The sequence below is a fragment of the Dromiciops gliroides genome, chromosome 2 (assembly GCF_019393635.1).
Source record: "Dromiciops gliroides isolate mDroGli1 chromosome 2, mDroGli1.pri, whole genome shotgun sequence".
NCBI classification, from domain to species: Eukaryota; Metazoa; Chordata; class Mammalia; order Microbiotheria; family Microbiotheriidae; genus Dromiciops; species Dromiciops gliroides.
The window spans coordinates 284,459,275-284,485,461 of record NC_057862.1 but is presented as its reverse complement, the minus strand read 5'-3'; the positions used below and the strand labels follow the sequence as shown (position 1 = coordinate 284,485,461).

Here is a 26,187-nt window from a genome sequence, read left to right as displayed (position 1 = left end):
AGATTCAAATATAATTGCTTGTAAATTTATCCTTGAGCATGTTTACTTATGTGAGTGGGAAGTATCCCAAATGAGGAATAAAAAATTAGTACCAGGGGGCAGCTAGGTGGCACAGTGGATAAAGCACTGGCCCTGGATTCAGGAGGACCTGAGTTCAAATCCAGCCTCAGACACTTGACACTTACTAGCTGAGTGACACTGGGTAAGTCACTTAACCCCCATTGCCCTGCCCCCCCCAAAAAAAATTAGTACCAGGTACCTTCTTTTAGTTTTGACATTCCCTTGTCTAGAGAAGATAATGCGTTCTTAAAATCCATTATTGTTAACTACATGGATAAAATAGCAAAGAAGCCCTCACCTTTCCAGTTTTCTTATACCTTAGAGCCTACTACACAGTCTTTGATCCAGTGATACTGGTCTCCTTGTTATTCCACGAACAAGACACTCCATCTCATGGCTCCATACATTTTCTATGGCTGTCCCCCCCCCCCCCCGCCCCCAATGCTCTTTCTCCTTATCTTTTCCTCTAGGCTTCTCTGGCTTTCTATAAGTCCAAAATAAAATCTCATCTTCTATAGGAAGCCTTTTCCCAATCCCCTTTAATTGTAGTGCCATCCCTTTCAGTTATTTCCTTTTTATCTTATATATGGCTTCTTGTCTTCCCATTATATTGTGAGCTCCTTGAGGGAAGACTGTCTTTTGCCTCTTTTTATTTCCCCAATGAAATAAATGTTTACTGACTAACTGACTGGTAGATATCCCTATGCCAGCTTTATTGGAAAAAGGAAGCCACAGTTGTATATTTGAGTATATGAATGCAAATATGCTTTGTAAGTAAGAGTAGCATTTACCAGGATAATTTAAAAATTATTGATTTGTATTGGAACCATAGCTGTGTAGAGGATAGAGTGCTATTCTTCAGGCCAAAAAGACCTGTGTTCCAGTTCTGCCTCTGATGTTTATTAGCTATGTACCCCTGGCTAAGTCACTTCATGCCTGAGGTACCATCCTAGGATTTAACTACTGAGCCAAAGTGATTGCCATGCAATTCTCTACCTTGCAGAAATCACGAAGCCATCTGTAATATTTGTACATTTATTTATCATGGAAAATCTTTCTCAAGTATACAGTGTATTACCACATTGTTGGTACTATATTATGTGGGATCAGAGCATCAGTTTAATAATAAAGTGTATATATGTATATATATGTGTGTGTGTATGTATAAATAGTACATGTATATGTATGAAGTATATATACATATATAATTAAGGCACTGCTATATTGTAATCAGACTGTGAAGCTGCAAATTAAACAGATTGGTACAAGGTTCATATTTCTTTCAGTCAAAGGTTTTTAATAATAAGAATTACAATAAAGGTTTTTAATTATTATAATAAAATTCTTAAATTTAAAATTTCAACATTAAATTACTTGAGCAAATATGAATTATAGACTGATTTTTTTCAACCAAAGTAAGTTAATTGCCATACTAATTACCATATTAATCAATATACAAAAGGTTCTTTGACCTGGTAAAGGCTGAAAAAGATTATGTGGCTAAATTTTAATTTGCATGTATTTTATATTTAATGGCTTTTAAGAGAAAGATTATTCAGCTCCCCAGTTTCTCAGAGTGCACAATAAAATAACTGTTTGCCCAGAAAAAAATGCCCTGTTGTCTTGCAGTACCAGTTGGTATTACGTAGGTTTGTTTGGTGTCTCATGTCTTATTTATAGTAGATTGCAATTGGAAACTAGATACAAAACAAACGCCAGTGTTCCACTGTAGCTTAAGTATGCATTAGGCTCTTTCTTTGATCATATTTATTTTTACTTCAACATATTTTACTTTAAATTGTTGGTATAGCTTTTTAGGGAAACTGGAAACCTTTGTAGGCTTGATACATTTCTTTTCCTTCAGTTAAAAAAAAACACTAGGTAGCATTTTACAGATGTTTTATATATATTTAGCATTTATGAAAAATAGGTACCATTATTCGAAAGTTGTAAATAAATATATTACAACATTAGAAGCTTTAGTAGTTTATTGAAACTAAAGAAAAAAGTTTGTTAATATTGTATATTTGATTGTGAAGTTACTAAGAATCTATCTTCCTTTTAAGGAAGGAAACTTTAAGGCAAGGGCTCTGATACAGATAGTTCGTGTTCTTTCAAATAATAATCGGCTAAATGAAATTTAATGAAGAGTAAAGAATTTGTAAGCATCAAAAGTAACATTAAAAAAAGTAACATTGTTATAGATGTTCATCTTTTCTTTCTTGATATCACCACTATCTAGAAATACTTACCTTTCTCAGTAGGCAAACCCTTGTTAAAATACCTTCATTTGATACTTAGAATGACCTTTATTGGTTAACCTGATCAAATAATTTTGAACTTATCTGAATTTAAAAAAAAATACTGTAATACAAACCATATATACCTTTTGAATTACAAGAAGTATTTGGTACTTAACTGTTAGTTTGCCCAGTGTGATTTAATTGGCCTATTTTTATTTGATCTCTAATTTTGGCTTCAATATATAGAATGGAAACTACATCTGAAAGTGTTATTTTGTACTTTCAGTAGAGTGCTTGATCTGCTTCTACCCTAAATAGAGCAGCAGTGTTTTGTGTTATTACACTGAAAAAGAATCTCACTTATTAAGTAATGTAATTATTGTTACTCAACAGACTTTTTAGTATTTCCTTAAATTTACCCAGATTTTGCAATCACTTCTTGTTTTGATCACTCCTCAGTCTACAACTATATACCCTTTTGACCTTTCATCAGAATCCTAGTCCCATATATTCATTGATTTACAGAACAGCTTGAATTGGAAGTGAAATAGCTCCAAAATCAGACTTATTCTTTTTAAATTTTTTTTAAATTAAGGAACTTTTAATTTCTCCCTCTCCCTCCCCTCTTGTAAGAAATATAAATAATCAAGCAGAACATTCCCATTCATTTTGTATCTTGAGTCCATCAATCCCTTCACTGTTAGGAGGTTGGTAGAGTTCTTTATCTTTGGTCTTTTGAAATCATGGTTGGTCATTCCATTGATCAGAGTTCTGATGTCTTTCAAAATGTTTTGTTTTTTACAATGTTTCTGTTGTATTAATTCTTTTCCTGCCTCTGCTCACTTTGCTCTATCAATTCATAAAAGTCTTCCTAGGTTTCTCTGAAACCATCCGTTGCATCATTTCTTATGGTACAGTGAATAATTTGTTTAGCCGTTTCCCAATTAATGGGTACCCCCTTAGTTTCTAGTTCTTTGCAACTACAAAAAGTTGTAGCTGTGTGTGTGTGTGTGTGTGTGTGTGTGTGTGTGTGTGTGTGTGTGAGAGAGAGAGAGAGAGAGAGAGAGAGAGAGAGAGAGAGAGTGCGTGCGAGAGAGCGCTCTCTTACCTCTTTTTTTGATCTCTTTGGGATAAAGGCAAAGTAGTACCATTACTGGATAAAAGAGTGTGCTTGTTTAGTAATTTTTTGTTCACCATTCCAAATTGCTTTTCAGAATGTTCAAACTAATTCATGACTCCATTAACAGTGCATCAGTGTGCCTGTTTTTCCACAGACCCTCCAGCATTTGTTTTTTCCCTTTTTTGTTATTTTTACAGATCGGATGGGTGTGAGGTGGAACCAGAGTTGCATTTAATTTGCATTTCTCTGATTATTAGTGATTTGGTGCATGTTTTTCATATTGCTATTGATAGCTTAGATTTCTTCTCTTGAAAACTTCATAACCTTTGGCTACTTCCCAGTTGGGGAATGGCTTTATTATGGTTATTCTTTCTGCATCACAATTTTCCCCATTGTGGTTTAGCTATATCATAGGTTGGCATAAGAAATTAAACTGGAATTTTGGGGAAGTTTTGCAGAGGCTGCAAATGACATGCAAAGGCCAGCAGATGACACACAAAAAGTTTAGAAACTCAGAAATACATGAAATATATGTATAGTATTGTATAATATCAACATAGTTCCTTAGTTCCTTATATATTTTGGAAACGAGACCTTTATCCAAGAAATTTGTTTGTAGGAACCTTTTTTCTAATCACCTATTTCCCTTCTCTAATTTAGTTGTTCATTTTAGTTCAACATGTCCTCTCTTTTTTTAACCTAATTTTATTTTTTCAGTCAACAGAAATCTACTTTCCCTATTATGCCTACTCCTCACTGAATGTGCAAGATACAAAACCTCATTATATATATATGTATATATATGCACAGTCAAGCAAAACAAATTCTTGCTTTGACTGTGTCCAAAAAAAAATATCTTAGCTTGCAGTCTGAGTCTATCTCCTCTCTGTGAGGAAATAGGATATTTTGTTTCATCTTGAGTTGTCTGGAATCATGGTTAAGTCATTGTGATGATCAGTTTCTTACCCTTTTTTTGTAAAGGAAAAGAAGGTGGTAAGAGGAATACCCTCAACACCATTGCTCTAGTGTAGTAGGAACAGTATCTGTTAGTCTAGTTCTTTGTTAAAAGATATTGATACTGTCTTTGAGACTTAATTGGATCATGAGACTAAGGCTTAAAATATTGATGTAACTTCCTAGTAACAAAAGTATAAAAGCCAGGCAGTGAGAAGTCAGACACTTGCTCTATATCAGACTTGACTGGTATGTCAGCATGGCTAATATGAGAGGCAAATAAACTGTGCTCCATTGAATCAATTCTGTATCTTTGTGGGGTATCCCTTCAATGATATGAACTATTTCAACTTCCTTTAAAAGCGAGTTTTTAGATGATCTATGAGTATTATGTTTTATTTCTTGTATGAACCTGAAGCACCAGATGACCTGAATCAAGCATAGTCTATTAACACCTAGTAAGTTAAAGAAGGAAAAAATAGTGGATGAAAATGTATATTATTTAGATTACTACATATTGGCTGAGTAGTACACCAAATTATTCCATCATTATATATATCTTGAGTAATAGTAATAGTTCCTTGAGGATGCTACATAGCCTCAAATCATAGAACACTGTGATCCCAGAAGATTCAAATTTGTAGGTGCCCAAAAGGCAAAGAAAAGATATACAGTGAACATAAGTAGGCTGCTATATATTTCTAGTAGTAACTCATATATAGGAAGTATGGCAAAAGATATCAGAGACCTGAATGACCAAAAAGGTTATTGGTCAAATAGAGATGGCAAGCGATAACAGATTAACAGTGTAAGAGCTACATCAGTATACAGACTATCCAAATAGTGAGAGGTCATCTAGCATGTATTATGTCTTGCAGGCCAAATCTGGCATAACATGTTTTTGTACAACCCAGGAGCCAAGAATGGTTTTTACATTTTAAGATGCCTAACTTTATTTTAAAATGTATTAACTATTCTTAGCTCATGTACGATACTAAAAAAAAAATCTATTTTAAAGTATAAAAACAATTCTTAGTTTGCAGCCCAAAAAAGGAGCAGGCTAGATTTGCTCTTCAAGCTGTAACTTTGTCTTAGGCTTCTCTGTTACAAATGATGCTACAGCTCCTGGTTTTAGACAAACTGTTTACCATATTAAGGAAAAGGTCCATCTACTCCTTTGCTTTATAGTGTTTTCAGTATAAAAGGATGTATTTTATCAAAAGCTTTTTCTTTATCCATTATGGATTGTGATTGTGATTGTGATTATTATTATTATTATTATTACTACTACTACTACTACTACTACTACTATTACTATTATTATTTGGTGGTTGTGGTGGTGGTTTTTTGGCAAGGTGATCTCGGGGTTAAGTGACTTGCTAATAAGCCAGGCCTTCCTGACTCCAGGGCCAGTGTTCTATTCACTGTGCCACCTAGCTGCCCCAATTGTGATTGTTATTAATATTTCTGCTATGTTTATAGTTTTCCTAATAGTTAACCAACTTTTTATTCCTTCTATAAACCTAACCTGGTCAATAGTAAATCTTTTAAATATGTAGCTATAGCTTCTTTATTAAGATTGTATTCAATATTTTTACATTTATATTCATTAGCAGCATTAGTCCATAGTTTTCTTTCTCTGACTTATCTCTCCTGAATTTAGGTATCAGTACCAAATTTGACTGATAGAAGGATTTTAGTAAGATGCCATCTTTCCCTCTTTTTTTGCAAATAAATTTTTCAGTGTTTGATAGAATTCACTTGTAAGTGCACTTGATCCTGGTCTTTTTTTCCTCCTTTGGGAATTTATTTATAACTTGCTTAATTTATTTTTATGAGAATAAATTGTTTAAACAATCTATTTCTTATTCCAATAATCTGGTATTTTATATTTTTGTAAGTATTCATATATCTTAATGAGATTGTCATTTTGGTAACAGTGATTTCTAATTATTTTGTTTTCCCTTCATTTGAATTCTTTTTAATATTTAAAAGACTGACAACTTTTTCTTTTTTTATTAAATTGGATAGCAGTTTATTTTTTACGGTACTACTTTTACTTATCAATTCAGTAGTTTTTCAGATTTCTTTTCCTTTAATTTTTAGATTTTTCAGGATTGAATTGTGACTTTTTAATTTGTTGCATTTTGTTCTTAGCTGCATACTGGATTCATTCTTCAATCTGATACTCCCCCTTTTGTTGATCAGTATGTTTTTAAAAGTTATCAGTTGCTTTGGCTGTACCCCAGAAGTTTTGGTATATTATCTCATTTTCTTTGAAATTATATAATATTACTAATTTGGTTTTTGTCCTATTGCTTCTTTAGGATTAAATTATTTAGTTTTAATTTATATTTGAATTCTTCCTTCAAATGCCCTTTATTGATTATAATTTTTGTTGTGTTGTAGTTAGTAAGTGATACGGTTAGTATTTCTGCTTTTCTGCAATTGTTTATGAGGTTCTTATGCTGTAAAACATTGATTTTTGTAAGTGGTTTGCACTGTAGTTCCTAGGTACTTAAACTTTCTAACTGCTTGCGGTATTTTTTTCTCAAGATCTCTGGGTGTGACATTACTGTGATTTCATTTTTGTGCATTTTTTTCAGGATATTATAGCTTTATTCTTATATTTTTACTTTGCTTTCTTCCAATAGATTATGGGAATTTTCTTTTATGATTTATTGAAATATGGTGTCATGTTTTTGTTTGGTTATGATTTTCAGGGAGTGTGATGAGTCTTAAAATTATCAATTGTTTTTTGTTTCACATACCTTACATTTTTTCAGTCTTTTAGCATATTTTCTAATATTTTTGTTGTCTCATTAAGCTATTGAGTTTTGCTAGCTATATTTTAGGTTTGTTTTTTTTTATAGTCACTTAACTTTCTGGGCCCAAGTAGTCCCTACTACAGAAACCTTGGAGTCATCTTCCTCTTCATTCCCCTTTACCTTCCCATAATCAGTCAGTTTCTAGGTCTTCTACCATCACATCTTCTCTCTCATCTGCCCCTTTCTCTCCACTTAAACTAGTGAGGTCTTTATCACCTCTCCATGGATTATTACAGAAGCCTCCTAATTGGTCTCCTTCTTTCAAATCTCCCCCCTCTTTATCCCACAATCCATATATCTGCCAAATCATTATCTCTAAACACAGGTCTGACATCATCATCTTGCTCAATAAGTTCCAGTGACTCCCTGTTATCTCTACGATTAAATACAAACTATTTTACTTCACATTTAAATACCTTCACAGTCTTGTTGTCCCAGCTTACCTTTTCAGACTTAATACATATTACTCACCTTCATGTACTTTACAGTCTAACCAGATTGACCTTTTTTGCTGTTACTCACATGACATCCAACCTTCCATCTTCATGCTTTTGTATAGTCAGTACCTCATGCCTAGAACATATTCTCTCCAAACCTTTGCCTTTTAAAATCCCAAGTTTCACTCAAAGCTCAATTCGGTTGGCATCTACTCTGTCAGACCTTTCTTGATTCCCCCAGAAATTAGTACCTTCCCAAGCCCTGAAATTACCTTGTATTTACTATGTTTGTATTTTGTGTTTAATTTTCTACATTTATGTCCAACCCCCCCCCCAGAAAAACAAAACACAAGCTCATTGTGGACACAGACTGATTAGCTTTTGTCTTTTTATCCATAGTGCCTAGCATAATGCTTCGTTTAATAGTAATCTATTAAAAGGTGCTCATGGATGGATTGATTGATTTCTTTTAACATATTCCCCCATTTGGAGACATTTTCCCTCATGTTTTGAATAGTTTCTTTTTTCCTTTTTCTTTGCTTCTGATACTTTTGTTTCAGTTCTATGGTATTTTTAAAAAATTAATAAAATATTTTATTTTTTTCCCGTTACATGTAAAGATAGTTCTCAACTTTTGTTTATACAAGCTTTCCAATTTCAGATTTTTCTCCCTCCCTCCCCTCTCCCCTAGACAGCAGGTAATCTGATATAGGTTATATATATATATATATATATGTGTGTGTATATATACACACACATACACACACACAACAACATTAATCCTATTTCTGCATTAGTCATGTTATAAGAGAAAAGTCAGAACAATGACGAAAAACCTCAAAATAGAAAACCATCAGCACCAAAAACAAAAGAAATAGTATGGTCTTTTTTTTTTTTTTCTTGGATTTGGAGATCCTCTTCCATCATGAGTTCCCTGGAACTCTTCTGTACCATTGCATTGGTGAGAAGAATATAGTCCATCACAGTAGGTCAACACTCAATGTTGATGATACTGTGTACAATGTTCTTCTGGTTCTGCTTATCTCATTCATCATCAGCTCACGCAAGACCGTCCAGGTTTCTCTGAACTCCTCCTGCTCATCGTTTCTTATAGCACAATAGTATTCCATTGTATTCATATACCACAACTTGTCCAGCCATTCCCCAGTTGATGGGCATCCCCTCAACTTCCAATTCCTTGCCACCACATAAAGAGCAGCTATAAATATTTTTGTACATGTGGGTCCCTTTCCCCTTTCCATGATTGCTTTGGGAAAAAGACCCAAAAGTGATATTGCTGGGTCAAAGGGTATGGACAGCTTTATCGCCCTTTGGGCATAATTCCAAATTGCTCTCCAGAAAGGTTGGATCAGTTCACAACTCCACCAACAATGCATTAGTGTTCCAATTTTCCCACAGCTTCTCCAACATTTATTATTTTCCTTTTTTGTCATTTTAGCCAATCTGATAGGTGTCAGGTGGTACCTCAGAGTAGTTTTTATTTGCATCTCTCTAATCATTAGAGATTTAGAGCATTTTTTCATATGGGAATAGATAGCTTTGGTTTCTTCATCAGAAAACTGCCTGTTCATATCCTTTGACCATTTCTCAATTGGGGAATGACTTGGATTCTTATAAATTTGATTTAGTTCCCTATATATTTTAGAAATGAGGCCTTTATCAGAAGTACTGGCCATAAAAATTGTTTCCCAGATTTCTGCCTCCCTTCTAATTTTGGACACATTGCTTCTGTTTGAACAAAAATGTTTTAATTTAATGTAATCAAAATCATCCATTTTGCATTTTATAATATTCTCTATCTCTTGTTTGGTCATAAACTGTTTTCCTTTCCAAAGATCTGATAGGTAGGCTATTCCTTTCTCTCCTAATTTACCTATGTTATCACCTCTTATGTCTAAATCATGTATCCATTTTGACCTTATTTTAGTATAAGGTTTAAGATGTTGGTCTATGCCTAATTTCTGCCATACTATCTTCCAGTTTTACCAGCATTTTTTGTCAAATACTGAGTTCCTATCCCAGAAGCTGGAGTCTTTGGGTTTATCAAACACTACATTACTAGTGTCATTTACTATTGCGTTTCCTGTGCCTAGCCTATTCCATTGATCCTCCACTCTATTTCTTAGCCAATACCAGATAGTTTTGATGACTGCCGCTTCTATGATATTTTTAATTGAATTTTTATTATAACAAACACCTTGTTCCTTTTTACATTTCAGTTAATTTTATTTTGCCATGGCTTTTAAAACATTGATCTTCCTATTGGTGTTTGGTGATGGTGGTGTTGTGTTGTAACTTCTATCTCGTTTCTATATTTTCACTCCCATCTTTCTGGTTCAGGCTCTGAATTGATTTGTTCAAGTAAAACATGACATCCATGCTGAAACTGAGCAAGATTTTCATCTATGCATGTTCTGAAAACTTTCTAAGATGTCCTTATTGAACCAAATAAGCAATGTAACATGGCTTTTACCACACTTTTCAAACTTGTAGGCTTTATTTAGTACTGAAATTTGTGTGTATGAATGCTACATAGGACTGGCACTAGTTGTTCATCCCTTCACAGATCTAGGTGGCATATAGTGTCACTGTGGGTCACATGAAGGCTGGTGCTTGCTTTTCTGCTCCTCTCAGGGCTCTGCTTGTCAGCAGGGTTGAATGCCAGTATCCTGCAACTTCAGAGAATTTAAGAGTCATAGGATGAGAGAATCAGAGAGGAGTATACTTTTTAACCTCTCTCTCTTCTTGCATTAGTTTGAGTTCTTTATAGATTTGGGTTTTTAAAGGAACACATACACAATTGCCAGGGTATTTGTAGAAGGTACAACAACCTATATCAGATTGACTTGAAAAAGTGTAAAAGATGGTAAGTGAAACTAATCTGTACACTTTTTCATGATTACCAAATAGCATTTCTCTTTCAGACAAATTAAATTGATCCTTTCAGTAGTACATTTGAGGGGACAGTAGACAGTGATAATTATCCTAAAAAAATATTGAACTCTACAGTAAAACAAAAGGACCAAATATTGGTTATGACATTTTGAGGAACAATAAATAAACCTTGTATCAAAACACACATTTTCTCTTAGGCAACTGTTGTTTTTTTTAAGGTTTCCCCATCCCCCAGTCCCATCCTGTTGCTAGGATTAAGCATTTTACATTGCAGCATGGAGAGTCTTTTGTTTGAGTTAAATTCAGACTTCTCAGTATGTCACCTGACAGTCTTGTGGTTTGGATGAATATGGTTCATTGCTATTATTAACCTGTGCTGGCAGCCTCGAATAACTAAAGTTTTTAGGGATTTCAAAAAGTAGAACTGCTAAGGGGACAGAGATGCTACAAAGGTATAACCTAACTGTAGAAATAAATTTGACATTTAAAAAATATCAATAAAATCATCCCAGTTTTAGTAATAATGCTAATAATAACTAATGTTTATAAAGAATATATATAAATAACAAGTACTTTATTTCAGTTCCTGATAGATACATATGAATTTGTGACATTCTGACTGCTGGAAAATGTCTGAAGTAAATTAATGCTAGGGATTTTGAGGATATCATTTCATGAAATGTCGACCTAAATTATGCTGGTATTGAATTTGTTTTGTGTAGATTTTGATAAATTTGAATATTCAGGAACTGTTGTTTATTGTGTTTCTAACTTTAGGATTATTCTTATTTTTTACTTTCAACATATTTATACAATATGTATATATACTTAGAATCCTTCTGAAATGAAATAAAGATTTGACATAATTTTTGTTGTTCTTAATTACAATATGGATAGCCTGTATGTATCTGAGATTATTTTTAGAGTTGTGGAACCAAATCCTTTGATGTACATCTTTATTTCAAAAGAATCTAAATTAGACATCTGAATTAGAAATAAATTTTTTTTGGTATAACAAAAAATAAAATTTTTAGTAAATTAGTTCTATATTTTTATATTTTAATGGCCTTTTATTTTTTCGAATTACATGTAAAGATAGTTTTCAACATTAATTTTTATAAGTTTTTGGTTTTCAAATTTTTCTCCCTAAAACATCTAGTAATCTGATATAGGTTATATTTTTATATTATTAATAAAGCTTATTTTCATCATTTAAATATCTGTTATGGTATGAAAAATCTAGCTGAATCATTTGAAAAAAAATGTTTTTGGTTCAGGCCTTCATCAATATATGAAACTCTCTATGAAAAGTCCCTCCAAAAATAGATTGGCAATTAGAATGATAGAATCGTAGATTCAGAACTGGCCGGGATCTTAAAGGGCATCTAGTCCAACCCACATACTTAAAATATAAGGAAAATTAAGCCCAAAGAAAGCAAGTAAATTGACCAAGGGGACACAGTAATACCTGAGATCTGAATTTGGACCTTCTGACTCCAAATCTAGTGTTGTTTCCACTCTACCATAATTACTAGTCTCAGACTTAAAATCTTTAAGTAACAACTTCATAAGGTAAGAAGGAAGAATAGCAAAATGGAAAGAACATGCATTGAATCATCCACACATCTGCTGAAGTGATTGTGCTAAAGCATGGGTCTAAATGTATCAATTTCCTGCTCAATAAATTCTACTAGCTCCTTATCACTAATAGGATCAATCCAAAATCTTCTCTGACATTTAAAAGCCCTTTGTAACTTGGCAATAGTCTACCTTTCCAGCTTTATAATACATTACTCCCACATCATACATTCTACTGTATAGCCAAACTGGCCCATTTACTGTTACTTACATATACAACCTTCCTTCTTTCATCTCTGTGTCTTTGTATAGGCTGCCATCATGTATTCTCTCTTTTTTGACTTCTGACCATCTACTTGAAGCCTTTTCTGATTCTTCACCCCTCAGTTGCTAGTGCTGCTGCCCTCTCACCTCCCCAGTTATCTTGTTTTTATTTTGTATATACTTATATGCATGTATTCTTCCTGAATAGAATATAAATTCTTTGAAGGCAGAGACTTTCATTTCTATATTTGTATCCCCAGTGCCTATTATAGCACCTGAATATAGTAGGCCTTAATAATGTTTGTTGATTGGGGGCAGCTTGGTGGCGCAGTGGATAAAGCACCGACCCTGGATTCAGGAGGACCTGAGTTCAAATCCAGCCTCAGACACTTGACACTTACTAGCTGTGTGACCCTGGGCAAGTCACTTAACCCTCACTGCCCAACAAAAAAACCCCACAAACAAACAAACAAAGTTTGTTGATTGTTGAATTAATTCTAAATTATGATTAAAGAATAAGGACATAATTGATATGATTTGCTTGAAAAAAAATCAAGAAGTATTTATATTTATTAAGTGCCTGCCTTGTGCCAGACACTGTGGTAGATTCTGGGCATTGAAGTACAGAGAATGAAATAATCCTACTTGTAAGGAATTTAAATTCTAATGGATGAATAAGTATATGTGTATGTGTATATTAATATATGCATATATGGCATAAATATGAAGTGAATAAATGCACATATATACAAAATAGCTAAAATACAAGGTAGTTTAAGAAGACAGCAGTTGGGGAACTAGGAAAGGTTTTATGTAGAAGATTGTTTTCGATCATCATCTTTTTTTGTTTTTGTTTTTTTTTTAGTTTTTTTTTTAAGGTTTTGTTTTTGTGGGGCAATGAGGGTTAAGCAACCTGCCCACAGTCACATAGCTATTGTCAAGTGTCTGAGGCCAGATTTGAACTCAGGTCCTCTTGAATCCAGGGCTGGTGCTTTATCCACTGTGCCACCTAGCTGCCCCCTTGAGCTTCATCTTAAAAGAAGAAAGAGTTTCTATGAGGTATAGGAAAGGAGAGAGGAGTATTACAGACATTTCGTGTGGTATGTGCAAAGGTATGTAGATGGGGAGATAGAGAATCATGTGTGGACACTGAGGTGAGATATGGAATGTCATTTATGAGGAACAGAGAGGCCAATTTGACTGGATCACAGAATGTGGGAGGGTTATGTAATGTCCAGTCAGGCTAGAAATATAGGTTGGGGCTAGGTAGTATAGGAATGTACACTCTAAACAAAGTAATTTGTATTTTATTCTAGAGGCAATAAGAAGTCACTGGAATTTATTGAGTAGGGAAGTGACATGGTCCAACTTTTGCTTTAGGATGATCACTTTGACAGCTGAGTTGAGAATGGATGGAATGGGGAGAGACTCGAGGTAGGGAGACCAATTAGAAAGCTATTCCAATATTCTAGGTGAGAGGTATTGAGGACCATTCAGGTTGTATCCATGTGAGGAGAAAGAAGTCTGATAGGAGAGGTATTGTAAAAGTAGAAATGTCAAGACTTGGCAACCATTGGCAAGGTAAAGGATATTACCAAGATTATGAACTGGGAGCCCAGTCCGCAAGAATGGTGGTGCCTTTGAAAGAAATAGACGATTTTCAAAAAATGGTAGTTTTGGGGGGAAATGTAATGGGTTTTTTTTTTTTGACATATTAAACTTGATATCTCTCCAGGACTTTAAGTTTGAAATAGCCAATATAAGAGATTGAAATCCAGAAGAGAGGACTTCTCTGAGACATATGCTTAAGGCTAATAATTAAATCCATGGGAAAAGAAACAAACTTACATATTAACAGGATTTTTTTATCATAATAATTTTTGTCAAAATAGATTTAGAAAAAATAAGTATCTGTAAAGTACCTTGATAAAAATCAAGATTTTATGATAAAAGTAAGACTTCAGCTGAAAGAATAGTGTGGAGACCTACAACTGAAATAATTCATGTTATTATTTATTATTTTTCTATTATAGGTAGGTAAACATTCCTCAGACTCAAATACTTATGGGAAAGGGAAACATGAATTTATGAAACTGTATATAAAATTGAATACTATACTCCAGATGTTTTCTGACCAGGACAGAGTGCAGTGGGAATTGAAGGAGGTAGTACCAAGTGAGATCACCCATACTTATAAGGAGCTCTCAGATAGAATTTCCATAGGAATTTTCCATTGGCCCCATGTTCTTTAACATTTTAATCAGTGACTTGGGTAAGTAATTGATAGCATACTTTTCAAATTTGCCTATGCATTCTTCCAGAGTAAAATTGATAGAATCAGGATCCAAAATGATTGCAGCAGGGTAGATTTAAGGATAGGGATAGGAACTGGACCGATGACTTCACTGGTTTAGGGAATTCCCTAGGAAGGAGACTTGCCACAACAAACCAGCACCTTAACTGCAATTTAGAGACTTAAAAGAATTGTCTGGAACAGAGTTGTCAAATATACAGCCCTTAGGCTGCATGTGACCTACAACAGTCCAGAGTGCAGCTCAAACCAGATTGAAATGTAATTGAGAAGTATTTAACAAAACAATCAATTATATGATAAAACAGATGATGTTAAGTATTAGGGGCAGGTAGGTGGTATACTGACCCTGAAGTTGGGAGACCTATGTTCAAATCTGATCTCAGACATTTACTAGCTATGTGACCTTGGACAAGTCACTTAACCCAATTGCTTTAAACAGTTAGGGCAATCTCCAGTTGTTTTCATACATGCATACATGTATGTATGCATATCTCTTGCCACTGGACCCAGATGGCTCTGGAGGAGAGAGTGAGGTTGGTGACTTTGCACAGCCCTCCCTCACTTCCATACAATTCACTGAAGTCATGACATCAACCTGATGTCATCCTCTTCAAGAACAAAGGACAAACAACAACAACAAAATGTAATATTGCCTATGTTTAAATTTTTTTATTTTGTTAAATATTTCCCATTTACTGTTTAAGCTAGTTAGCAGCACTGTGAGTGTTATGGACTTGGTAATGTGGTTGACATCTTTGGTCCAGGGCACGGAGACATTAAAATACTTAGCCAGTGTCTTACAGCCAGGATGTGTCAGAGGCAGGAAAAATCCAGTTGCTCCTTGAAACTGCTAGCTTCAAAGTGGCTCTCTATCCGCTATACTACACAGCCTCTCAGCTTGATAGGCTGAATTTAATAAGGTGTAATTTAATAGAAATAAATGTTAAATATTAAACTTAGATTCAAAAAGTCAATGTGAATATTTTCTGTGGAGAAGATAATGCTAGACAGAAGTTTGTCTAGAAAACACCTGTACATTTTAGTGGACTGAACTTTCAGTAAGCATCAAGAGTGTAGCTTGGTAGCCCAAAAAACCAAAAGCCTATATAATATCGGGTGCGATTAATAAACCATGTCTATAACATGAAAAGTGATAATCTTATATCACCACATCTCTAGTATTCTATTCAATTTTAGTATTCTATTCAGTTATAGACACCACATTTTAGGAAGGACATTGACAAACTGGGAAAAAAAAGAGGAAAATGTTCTAAGTGAGGGGAATCAAACTATGACCTGTGGGCCAAATCTGGCTCGTCTCCTATTTTTGTATCACTCACTAACTAAAAATGTCAAAACCATTCTTAGTTCAGGGGTCATACAGAAACAGGAAACAGGCCACATAGTTGGCTGACCCCTGACCCCTAGGTAATGAAGGGCCCACATGAGAGTCAGTTGAAGGAATTAGGGCTGTTTAGCCTAGAGAAAAGAAGACTTGTGGTATGCACAATAGCTGTCTTGAAGGACTGTCATGGAGATTAAACTTGTGCTTTACCCCAGGATCAGAAGATCATAGATCTAGAGATGGAAGTGAACTTGGAGGTTAGAACTAGGACCAATAAATGGGTAGAAGTTGCAAAGATTGACCTTCTGATCTTATCAGTGGGGGTACTTTCTCCATTGGAACAGATTGTGACCCATCTGTATTTTCTCGTTTTCTGTTAATCTCATCCATGACTTTTCACAGATCTTTCATAGATCTTTCCAATGTGCTAGAGACTTTCCTTTCAATTTTTTAGCATTATCAGCCCTCCAACCATACATCTGTTGTTCCTTACTGTTATTCTCATTTTCTAGCCATATAAATCTGCAGTAACATCTTTTAAGCAACTTCACATATAAAACTGCACACAATACTGCAGATGTATTCTGACACAAATACAGATGAACAAGTCATGTTTTGCAATATCCTTCCAAATTATACTCACCATTGACTTTGGGTAACTTGCAGTTTGGGTTCTTTTAAGTTTATGGTGCTGTACTGTTTTCAGCCATAAATTTATCATCAGGAAAATATTGGGATTTAGTGAAAGGGAGCCCCTTGGAATTATTGAAAGCACTCTATGAATTCCTAAATGTGAACCAGCCCAGCTTCTTTCTGTTCAGCTGTTGATAAACTAATGGTTAACTCATGTATCTGCTAGTCATACTACTGCTGCTGTTGGCTGCTGACAGTCTATAATACCTTAAAATTTGCAAAAAATTGTGTGTATGTATGTATGTGTATGTATATGTATGTGTGTATCTCATTTGATCCTCCCAACAGTCCTATGAAACAGGTAATTAAAATGTTCTTTCCATTTCATGGATAAAGATAATGAGGCCAGGAAAGTTACTCATGTTCACATGGTTAATTCTAGGACTAGACTCCAAGCATGTAGACCCAAAACTCTGTTTTCCACTACATCACAACTGCCTTCCTTTTTGAGCACTTACTACTCTAGATATTACTGCTGCTAAAAACTTCGGTATATAATTCACTCAATTCATCAGTTTAGCTACTTTATGTGACAGATACAGATGACTTCCCTTTAAGAGACAGTCTTTGAGATGCCATGACTGATGGAAAATTGGTCATCCTATTATAAATATGGTCATGAGGCTTTCTTAGATACCAATTATCCACTGTGTTACCTGGCCCAAACTTGAAGCTTGATAGATCTGCCATAACTAATGTTTTTCTAGCATAGGATTTAAGAACTTAAAGTCATAAAAAACAGCCTAATATACTGCATAGAAGAGCAGCTTTAGAGTCAGTAAGACCTGAGTTCGTCTTGTTTTTAACACAAGTTTTAACACAATTTTCATCAAATTGACAAAAGATGAAAACAGTGTTCAAAGGTCTGTGGGAGGACATATGCAATAATACACTGATGGTGGAATTTGGAATTGATCCAGCCATTCTTAAAATCAGTTTAGAATTATTCAAAAAGTCAATAAAATGGTTATACCCCTTTACCCAGCAATCCCAAATAAACCATATAGTCCCAAAGACATCAGTGCCAGAAAGTCTTATCTATAACAGAAGAGTTATAGCATCATTCTTTATGGTGGCAAATAAACAAACAAAAACCTGGAATCAAAACAGGTTACTGTCAGTTGGGCTGAATAAATTATAATATTAATATTGGTGTTACAAACCATTACTGCATGAAAAGAAGAGACAAATAGAAAAATTCAGGGAATTAGATTTGTATGAAATTATATAGACTGAAGAAAGCAGAAATAAAAACATATACAATGATATAAATGGTAACAATTTTTAGTGGTTTAATAGCCAACTCTGCTGAATTTTAATACATAGTCTTGGTCCTGGAAAACTGATAAGGAAACACCTTTCTACTCTTGGTATGAAGACAGGGATTAGTGGTCTAGAATGTGTTATATACGTCATACTCTTTTGCAATGCTGTTTGGCTTTGCTTAAAGGTTCTTCTTTATTACAATGCTGGAAGGAGTGAGGGGTGGGGTGGAGGGCTGGAGGGGTAAGGAAAAATTACAGTGATGTAAAAACAGCAGTACAACTTTTTTGAAAAACCAACCTATGATCACCTTCACTCCAAAATGAGCTATTTAAGTAGAACTTTAGTAGAGTCAAACAGAAATGTGACAGGCTTTGCACAAACCACAAAATAGCATTGCTACTTTGTAGATTTAAAATCAAAGTGGAAGACAAGATAGTATAATAAATTGTCAATTTAAAAAATAATTTTATTTTTATTGCTTCTGGCTGCTAAAAGATAACAACCATTTAGAAAGTCTGGGATAGAACAGTTTAGCAATGTGTAGGTGTGGGGATGAGTATTTTTTATTGCAAAAGGGTTTGGAAATTCCTTGAATATAGTTTGGGTTTTTGTGTGGTACTTATAGTCAAGTAGATAAAAGATGGAAATGAACAAATGCTAGAAGAGACCCTTTAGGTAGTGTTAGCCAGAATCTCTCACAATAAGAATAGAGGGATGACTGCTCATTAAAAACAAAAGTTGTTTATCAAACCATTATTGAAGGTGAAATTGAGGCAAAATTATAAAGGTAAAATAAGGAGAGAAATGCCATCAGGTATTTAGTTACAGGTTTTCAAACTGACTACTTTTATGCTTTCAAAAAATAACCAAAGTTCAGCTCTGTTCCAAAGTACATTTCCTTCTTGCTGCACAATGACACATATGATGAGAATTTATGTGGTCTTTTTAAGCACACACTGCTGATCAGGCTTGTGGAGGGGGTGTGGGGTGTCTGTTCTAGCATGGCTGTTTCTATTAACATTCTCTGAAGGTGTTAACATGAAAAACATGCAGAGCAGATAAGCTGGAATAAACTATAAATATAATTTACAGAGACTTAAAAATAGTTATAAGTGATTCATTATCATAAAGTTTTCATACCCATAGTTAAATTTGAAAATAATTCAGCCTTGGGGCAGCTAGGTGGCACAGTGGACAAAGCACTGACCCTGGATTCAGGAGGACCTGAGTTCAAGTCCGGCCTCAGACACTTGATACTTACTAGCTGTGTGACCCTGGGCAAGTCACTTAACCCTCATTGCCCTGAACGGAAAAAAAGAAAGAAATGTGAAAGGGATCAATTCAGAGAAACTTGGGAAGACTTAAAGAAAACAGACAAACAAACAAACAGGTCATTATCTAGGCAATTCACATTCTTCAGGGGCAGCTAGGTGGTGCAGTGGATAGAGCACTGGCCCTGGAGTCAGACTCCTGGGTACTCACCTGAGTTCAAATCCGGCCTCAGACACTTAACACTTACTAGCTGTGTGACCCTGGGCAAGTCACTTAACCCCAATTGGCTCACTTAAAAAAAAAAGAAAGAAAGAAAGAAAAGAAGAATTCAGCCTTGATAATTTTACTATACTCTGAAACAAATTATTTTGTCTTTTTTTGTTGTTATGCTGTTTATGTTACAGAATTGTTTAATGTAATTGTTTCTCTGTTGTTAGGCCACCTTCTCCATGGGCACTTTAATATCCAAGCTGCTGGCCCTTCTAACACTGTTCTCATAGTCACTTGACTTCATCAAGTTCTATGACACTTATTTCTATTCTATATTCACTATGTAGTTGGATGGTAATACTATATATATCATCATTATTATTTAGAACTATTCTCTCTATGGTATCTCGACCTCTGAAATGTCCTTCTCTGATTATAATCCCCTGTCCTTTTTCATCTCCTATTCACTCATTCCTCCCAAATAGCATCCTAATCATGATCTTCATTCCTTGGATCTTTTTATCTTCTCCCAAACCATGACTCGCTTCCCTCCATACCCAGTCTTAATGTAATGGTCAACCATTTCAACAATGTTCTCGCCTTCATCCTTGAGTTTCCTCATTTCTCTTATTTTTCTTAGTCTCAGGGAGAATCATCAGAGGATGACATCATTATCTTCCTTTCCTTTGATAACCCTGCCACCTATGCCTTTAACACTCTCCTCCTTTGTTTGTTGATCACCTCTACTCTTTCATCTTTAATCTCTCCCTCTCTATTTTTTCCTTTCTCTTGGCCTCCAAACAGTCTCAGATCTCTGCTATCCTACACACACACACACACACACACACACACACACACACACACACACACCCCTTTCCTTTATCCCATTACCATCTCATCTCAGATCATATTGAGTTGGATTGAGGATATTGAACATGGGAATTGAGGTGTTTAATGAACTAAGAAGCCCGGAGGTTTGAGAGAAAAAAATATTTAAATGTTAGTTATTGTTATTATTTGACGGTATATGCTAATAACTCCATGGTATATATTTCCAGCCCTAGTTTCTCTCCTGAGCTCTAGTCCTGCTTCACTATCTACTGTATATTTCAAATGAGATAACCTATAGGCATATGGGTGGTTCATTGGATAGAGGGCTGGGCCTGGAGTCAGGAAGACCAAAGTTCAAATCCAGCCTCAGACACTTACTTACAAACTATGTGACCCTGGGCAAGTCACTTAACCTCAGTTTGCCTTAATCCACTGGAGAAGGAAATGGCAAACTACTGAAGTATCTTTGCCAAGAAAACCTTGTGGATAGCATTGGCATGCTTTGGGCCATGGGGTCACAAAGAGTTGGACACAACTGAGCAACAAGATAGGGCATTTCAAACTCAACTTGTCCAAAACTGAACTAATTATCTAAACTAAGGACAGGGGTTTTCACTTTTTGAGTGTCATGAACTTCTTTAGAAGTCTGGTAAAATCTGTGGATACTTTTTTTAGAATAATATTTTGAAATGCTTAAAATTGTGACTTTTAAAATCTAAATTGTGGTTGCCTTAAATCAGAAGCTTCAGCTCCAGTCTAGCCTAGAGTTCCAACCTGGCTGGGTTCTTCCTGAAGTCCTCCTCCACGAGCCTGCTTTAATCAGGAACTCCTTATCAAGCTGACTGTGGAAGCTTTTTTATAGTTCTGGAACAGAGGCGGTCCTTACACACTGCTTCAAGGTGATTGGTTGGTGTCATCCAAATCCATTGGCTTTGAAGGTGTTCTCAAGTTGAGTTCACAGTCTAGTTTCTAAGAACAATACCTTCTTAAGTAATAGCCAGGTGTGATTACAATCCAATTAACTTGAAGTAGGCTTAATCAGCAGTCAATCACTCTCACTTGATTCAATCAGTATGGATTAATCTCCAGGTGGGTCTTTGAGTATCTGCTAAATCCCATTATTTCATCACAAAATAAAGAAAGGATTACAAAGTAAATAAATTATATTGAAATAGTTATAAAAAAAGTGTTTTAAACAAGTTAATGGATTCCAAGTTAAGATCCTCTGAACTAGATTATGGAGAGAAGATGGTATAATTTAAATTGTGTAGATATGGCAAGATTTGGCATTTTTATTTAATATGGGAAATGAAGACAGCCAGGCATTACAATGAAGTTTGCAATATTAGGAGCTAGAAGGATGGTGATGCCCTTAATATGGCAGTTTAGAGCCTAGCTTCTTAAACTGTGGGTCAAAACCCCACATGGGGTCACATAACTGAATGTGAGAGTTTGAAAAATTTGGCAACAGTAAAAGGTTATGTATACTTTTTTTATAGACCTATATGCCTGGTGGTCGCAAAAAAATTTCTCTGGTGAAAAAGGATTGTGAGTAAAAAAAGTTTAAGAAGCCCTGGTTTAGATAATATAGATGTTTTGTGAGGAAATGATGAATTTTGTGTTTGAGATTACCTATGTAATAACCAGGTGGAGATAATTAGAATGCAATTGGGGATGAGGGACTATCAAAGGAGAAAAATTATGGCTAGATGAGTAGATATGGGAGGCATTTGAATAGTGCTGATGAGCTGATAAGATCACTGAAAGTATGACAGAGAGAAGAGAAAAAGGGTCTGGGACAACAGAGCCTTTATAAAGAGGCTTAAGGGGGTGTAGATATGGATGATAATCTGGCAAATGAAATGGAGAAAGATCTAGTCTAACAGGTAGGTGGACAACCATGAGAAACTAGTGTCATAAAAGCTGAGGGAGAAGAGTCTCTAGGGGAAGGGACTAGTCAGTAACATTACAAGTTGCAGAGAGAGGTCAAGGATGAGCACAGGGAAAAGACTCATTTAGCAATTAAGTGATTAATGGTGAAAAGAGATAGTACACTGTGAGCAACTGTTGTGGAGTAAAGGTGTTGGTCATAGGAACTGATCAGTTTGACAAACCAAGAAGGGTTTTTAAGGACACATTAATAAAATAAATTGAAGTTCTAAAGTAAAAAAGAGGCAAGGTTTAGGGAGAGCATGAATGTTATATTCTGAACTTCTTGAAATAAGGGGGAGAGTGACCTGCAAGTGGTAGATAATAGCCCTTAGAATCTTGATAGAGTATTATCTCTAGATTGAGTGAACTTCAAAGGAAGAGAGGTCACTGTGTGGAGGATGTTGGGTAAAGAACTGCAATTGTGCCTAATTCTCCCTCCTGGCCCAGTGTCACAGATTATGAAACAGTAATTTAGTACTGGAGAAGGAGAATGGCAACAGAAAAAAGTTTTCAGGGAAGAGCCAGGTTTCTGCGACTTCAAAGATAACTGCCACCATAAAGCTCTGTCTGGGACTGGCTAGGGTTGGGGTGAAGTTTCATTTACTGTCCAACCAATAGCCAGGGCTGCTCTGTCAAGACCAAGGAAAGAAGACCCAGAGCTTAGTGGATTAATTTCACCCTAGAGTTGAGGAGCCAGTATCTCTGGAGGTCCACTTGTGTATGTTAGTGACATTGGAAACATCATTTATAACATATATGATGTTAAAATGTAGAAGATACATCACGAAACAAGAGTGAAGTATAGCAAATGGACAGCCCAAGTCCTGCACAGGTATCCATGAAGTAGTAAAAGAAATAGAATACCTCCAGACTATTGTGTAGATACTTTATGGAAAATTTTTTTGAAAGACATAAGTAAGAATTGTATAGAATGAGAAGGCATGTATCCTGTGCAAGCCTGGGAGGAACATTGGAAGCAATCACATTTCAGTACCCTTCTCTATTATCTTGAGATCTAAATGCCTGTACCGTATTCTTCAATCAATCCCACTTCAATTTATTTTTTTTTAATTTCACTCTCCAGACTGTCACAAAGTCTCAGCGCCTCTCACTTTAGAAATTTCCCTCAGTGCCTGGAGCCTCTGCCCTGAAACATACTTTGAACCCTGGTAGCCCTCTTCTCCCATTGTGCAGTTCTTCCCAGAACCTTCATTTGAGGAAAAGCTCAGGACAACCATCCTTCTCTCAAAATTGGAAAGCAATACAGAAAAAAATTAGATTCAAACTTACACTTTACATCATTTTCCATAATAAATTCTAAATGAATATGTGACCTTAATAATGAAAATCATGCTATTCAAAAATAGAAGAGGAACAAATCACATGACTTTCATTGTTATGGTAAAGATTTTTTTGTTTGTTTTTTTAAATTAAATTTTATTTCTTTTATCAGCAAAAGTTCACTCTCTCTCCCAGCCCACTTCCTCCCCCCCCCCCCAACTCAATTGAGAATGAAAGAAAAACAAAACCCTGTTATAAACATGTATCATCAAGCCAAAAAAAAAAATCTGCAATGGTCATATATGTCTCATTTTGCATCTCTCTATCAGTGTTGTTTTTAGTAATTTTTAAAGCCATGATTCTATTTGGGATTTTCATGGCAAAGATTCTGATGTGTTCATTTTATAAATGAGGAACTCTCCAGTTCATTTTATAAATGAGGAGCTAAGACAACCAGGATTAAGTGACTTGCCCAGGGTCACACAACTAGTAAGTGTCCAACACAACCAGTAAATGTCTGAGGCTTTATTTGAAATCAGGAAGGTGAGTCTTCCTGTCTCCAGACTCATCACCTTATCCACCGTGCCACCTAGCTGGCTTCTATCAGTAGGTACTATTGCACACTTAATAGACTATAGTTTAGTATAAACATCAATTTTATATGTACTGGAAAATTAAAAAAACAGCTTTGTGGGACTTTATCGCAATATTTGCTTTATTGTGGAGGCTGGAACTGAACACACGATATCTCTAAGGTATTCCTATATTTGTATTCCCTCTATGAAGTCAGATAATGGTAGGAATTAGAGGGGTCATAGGTATCATCTCACCATATTTGAATGTAAACAGTTTATCCTTGTTTGATTCTTTATCTTTATTCATTTTTGTTTTCTTTTTATGTTTCTCATCACTGCTGTGTTCATACTTTAGAGTTTCTACACAGCTTTGGTTTGTTCATCAGGAATTCTTGGAAATCTTTTCATTAAAGGTTCATTTTTTGCCCCCTGCAGCATAATACTCAGGCTTGCTGGGTAATTTTTTCTTTGCTGTAAACCCATGTACTTTGCCTTCTGGAATAGTATATTCCAGGTTCTTTGCCCCTTGATAGTATTGACTGCTATATCATGTGTAATCCTGATTGTGGCTCCTAGGTGCTTGAATTCTTTCTTTCTGGCTGTTTGCGATATCTTTCTAAGACCTGGAAGCTCTAAATTTTGGATATCATACGCCTTAGGTTTTTAATTTTGGAATTTCTTTTGGGATATGACTGGAAGATTGTTAATATTTCCACTTGATTCTCTGGTTCTAAGAGATTTGGGCAAGTTTTCCTTTAAGATTTCTTGGAATATGATATTTAGAATCTTTTTAGTCATGACATTCAGATAATCCAATGATTCTTGAATTTTTCCTCTATCCCTTTTCTAGGTCAGATATCTTACATTTTCTACTATTTTTTTTTAGTCTTTTTTATTTTGTTTTAGTGTTTCTCATTGTATCATGGAGTCATATGCTTCTGTTTGATTCATTCTGATTTTCAGAAAGTTTGTTGTTTGAGTAATGTTTTGTAAGCCCATGTGCCAAGCCTTTCCAATTATTTCTTCCATGGCTCTTGTTTCTTTTCTGTTTTTCCCCTTTATGCTCTTATTTCACATGTAAATACTTTTTTAAACTCTTTATCCCTTTGAGGAATTCCAGTTGGATTTGTGTCTATGTTGTGTTTTTCTTTCACACTTTTCTTGCAAATGTTTTATAGTTATCCTTTTCTTCTGCTTTTGTGTTTTGAGTGTCACTGTCGCTGCAAGGGGTGGAGGGGATTCATAGGTGTGGTACATTCTTCATATTTTCAGACTTTTTTGATATATTGTTCAGTTTTTCTGATTTTTTTTCAATTTTTTTGCTAAAAATATTTCTTTTATGGAATGGCTCTCTGGGAAGGGTTAGGTGAAATTTGATGATTTAATTTTGGTGATTTAAGAAAATCTAAAGGGGGGCGGCTAGGTGGCACAGTGGATAAAGCACCGGCCCTGGATTCAGGAGTACCTGAGTTCAAATCCGGCATTGGACACTTGACACTTACTAGCTGTGTGACCCTGGGAAAGTCACTTAACCCCCAGTGCCCCACCAAAAAAAAAAAATCTAAAGATATCAATAAAAATTACATCTAGAAGGAAACAGAAGCAGGATAACTTTGAAAACCACATGTTACATTTATTATGTAATTAACAAAACAAGTTTTATGTAGTAGCAGTTTTCTATAGTAGTGATTCTGTTTCATGTACAGTACTCTTTTTCTGCCCTACTTTGTGCAGATGCTCATTTTATTGAGTATTTTACTTCAGAATTATCATTTTAAAAAAGAAGTAGATTTGATTTTATTAATGGAAAAGACATTGAAGAAGCATTACTATTTGCTTTATAGCAATGCTAGTCCTTTCAATATGATTTGCATTTAAGATCTCTAGTTTTATCTCTCTCTATCACAATGTGAGCTGCCTGAGTAGAAATTGTTACTTTTCTATTTGCATTCCCAGCATTTAAGACAATGCTTTATACATAGTAAACAATAAATGCTTTTTCCTTCATTTATTCATATTTGTAGTCTGCAGATATGGTCCCCCTAAATTATCATCTCTTTTCTAGGCT

General features: G+C 35.0%; 1 protein-coding gene across 2 annotated transcripts in view; it reads left to right on the top strand.

Annotated features, from left to right (window-relative positions):
• The window catches only part of FNIP1 (folliculin interacting protein 1), a 149,674-nt gene that overhangs the window by 35,690 nt on the left and 87,797 nt on the right, over nucleotides 1-26,187 (top strand). The gene's annotated exons all lie outside the window — the stretch shown is intronic.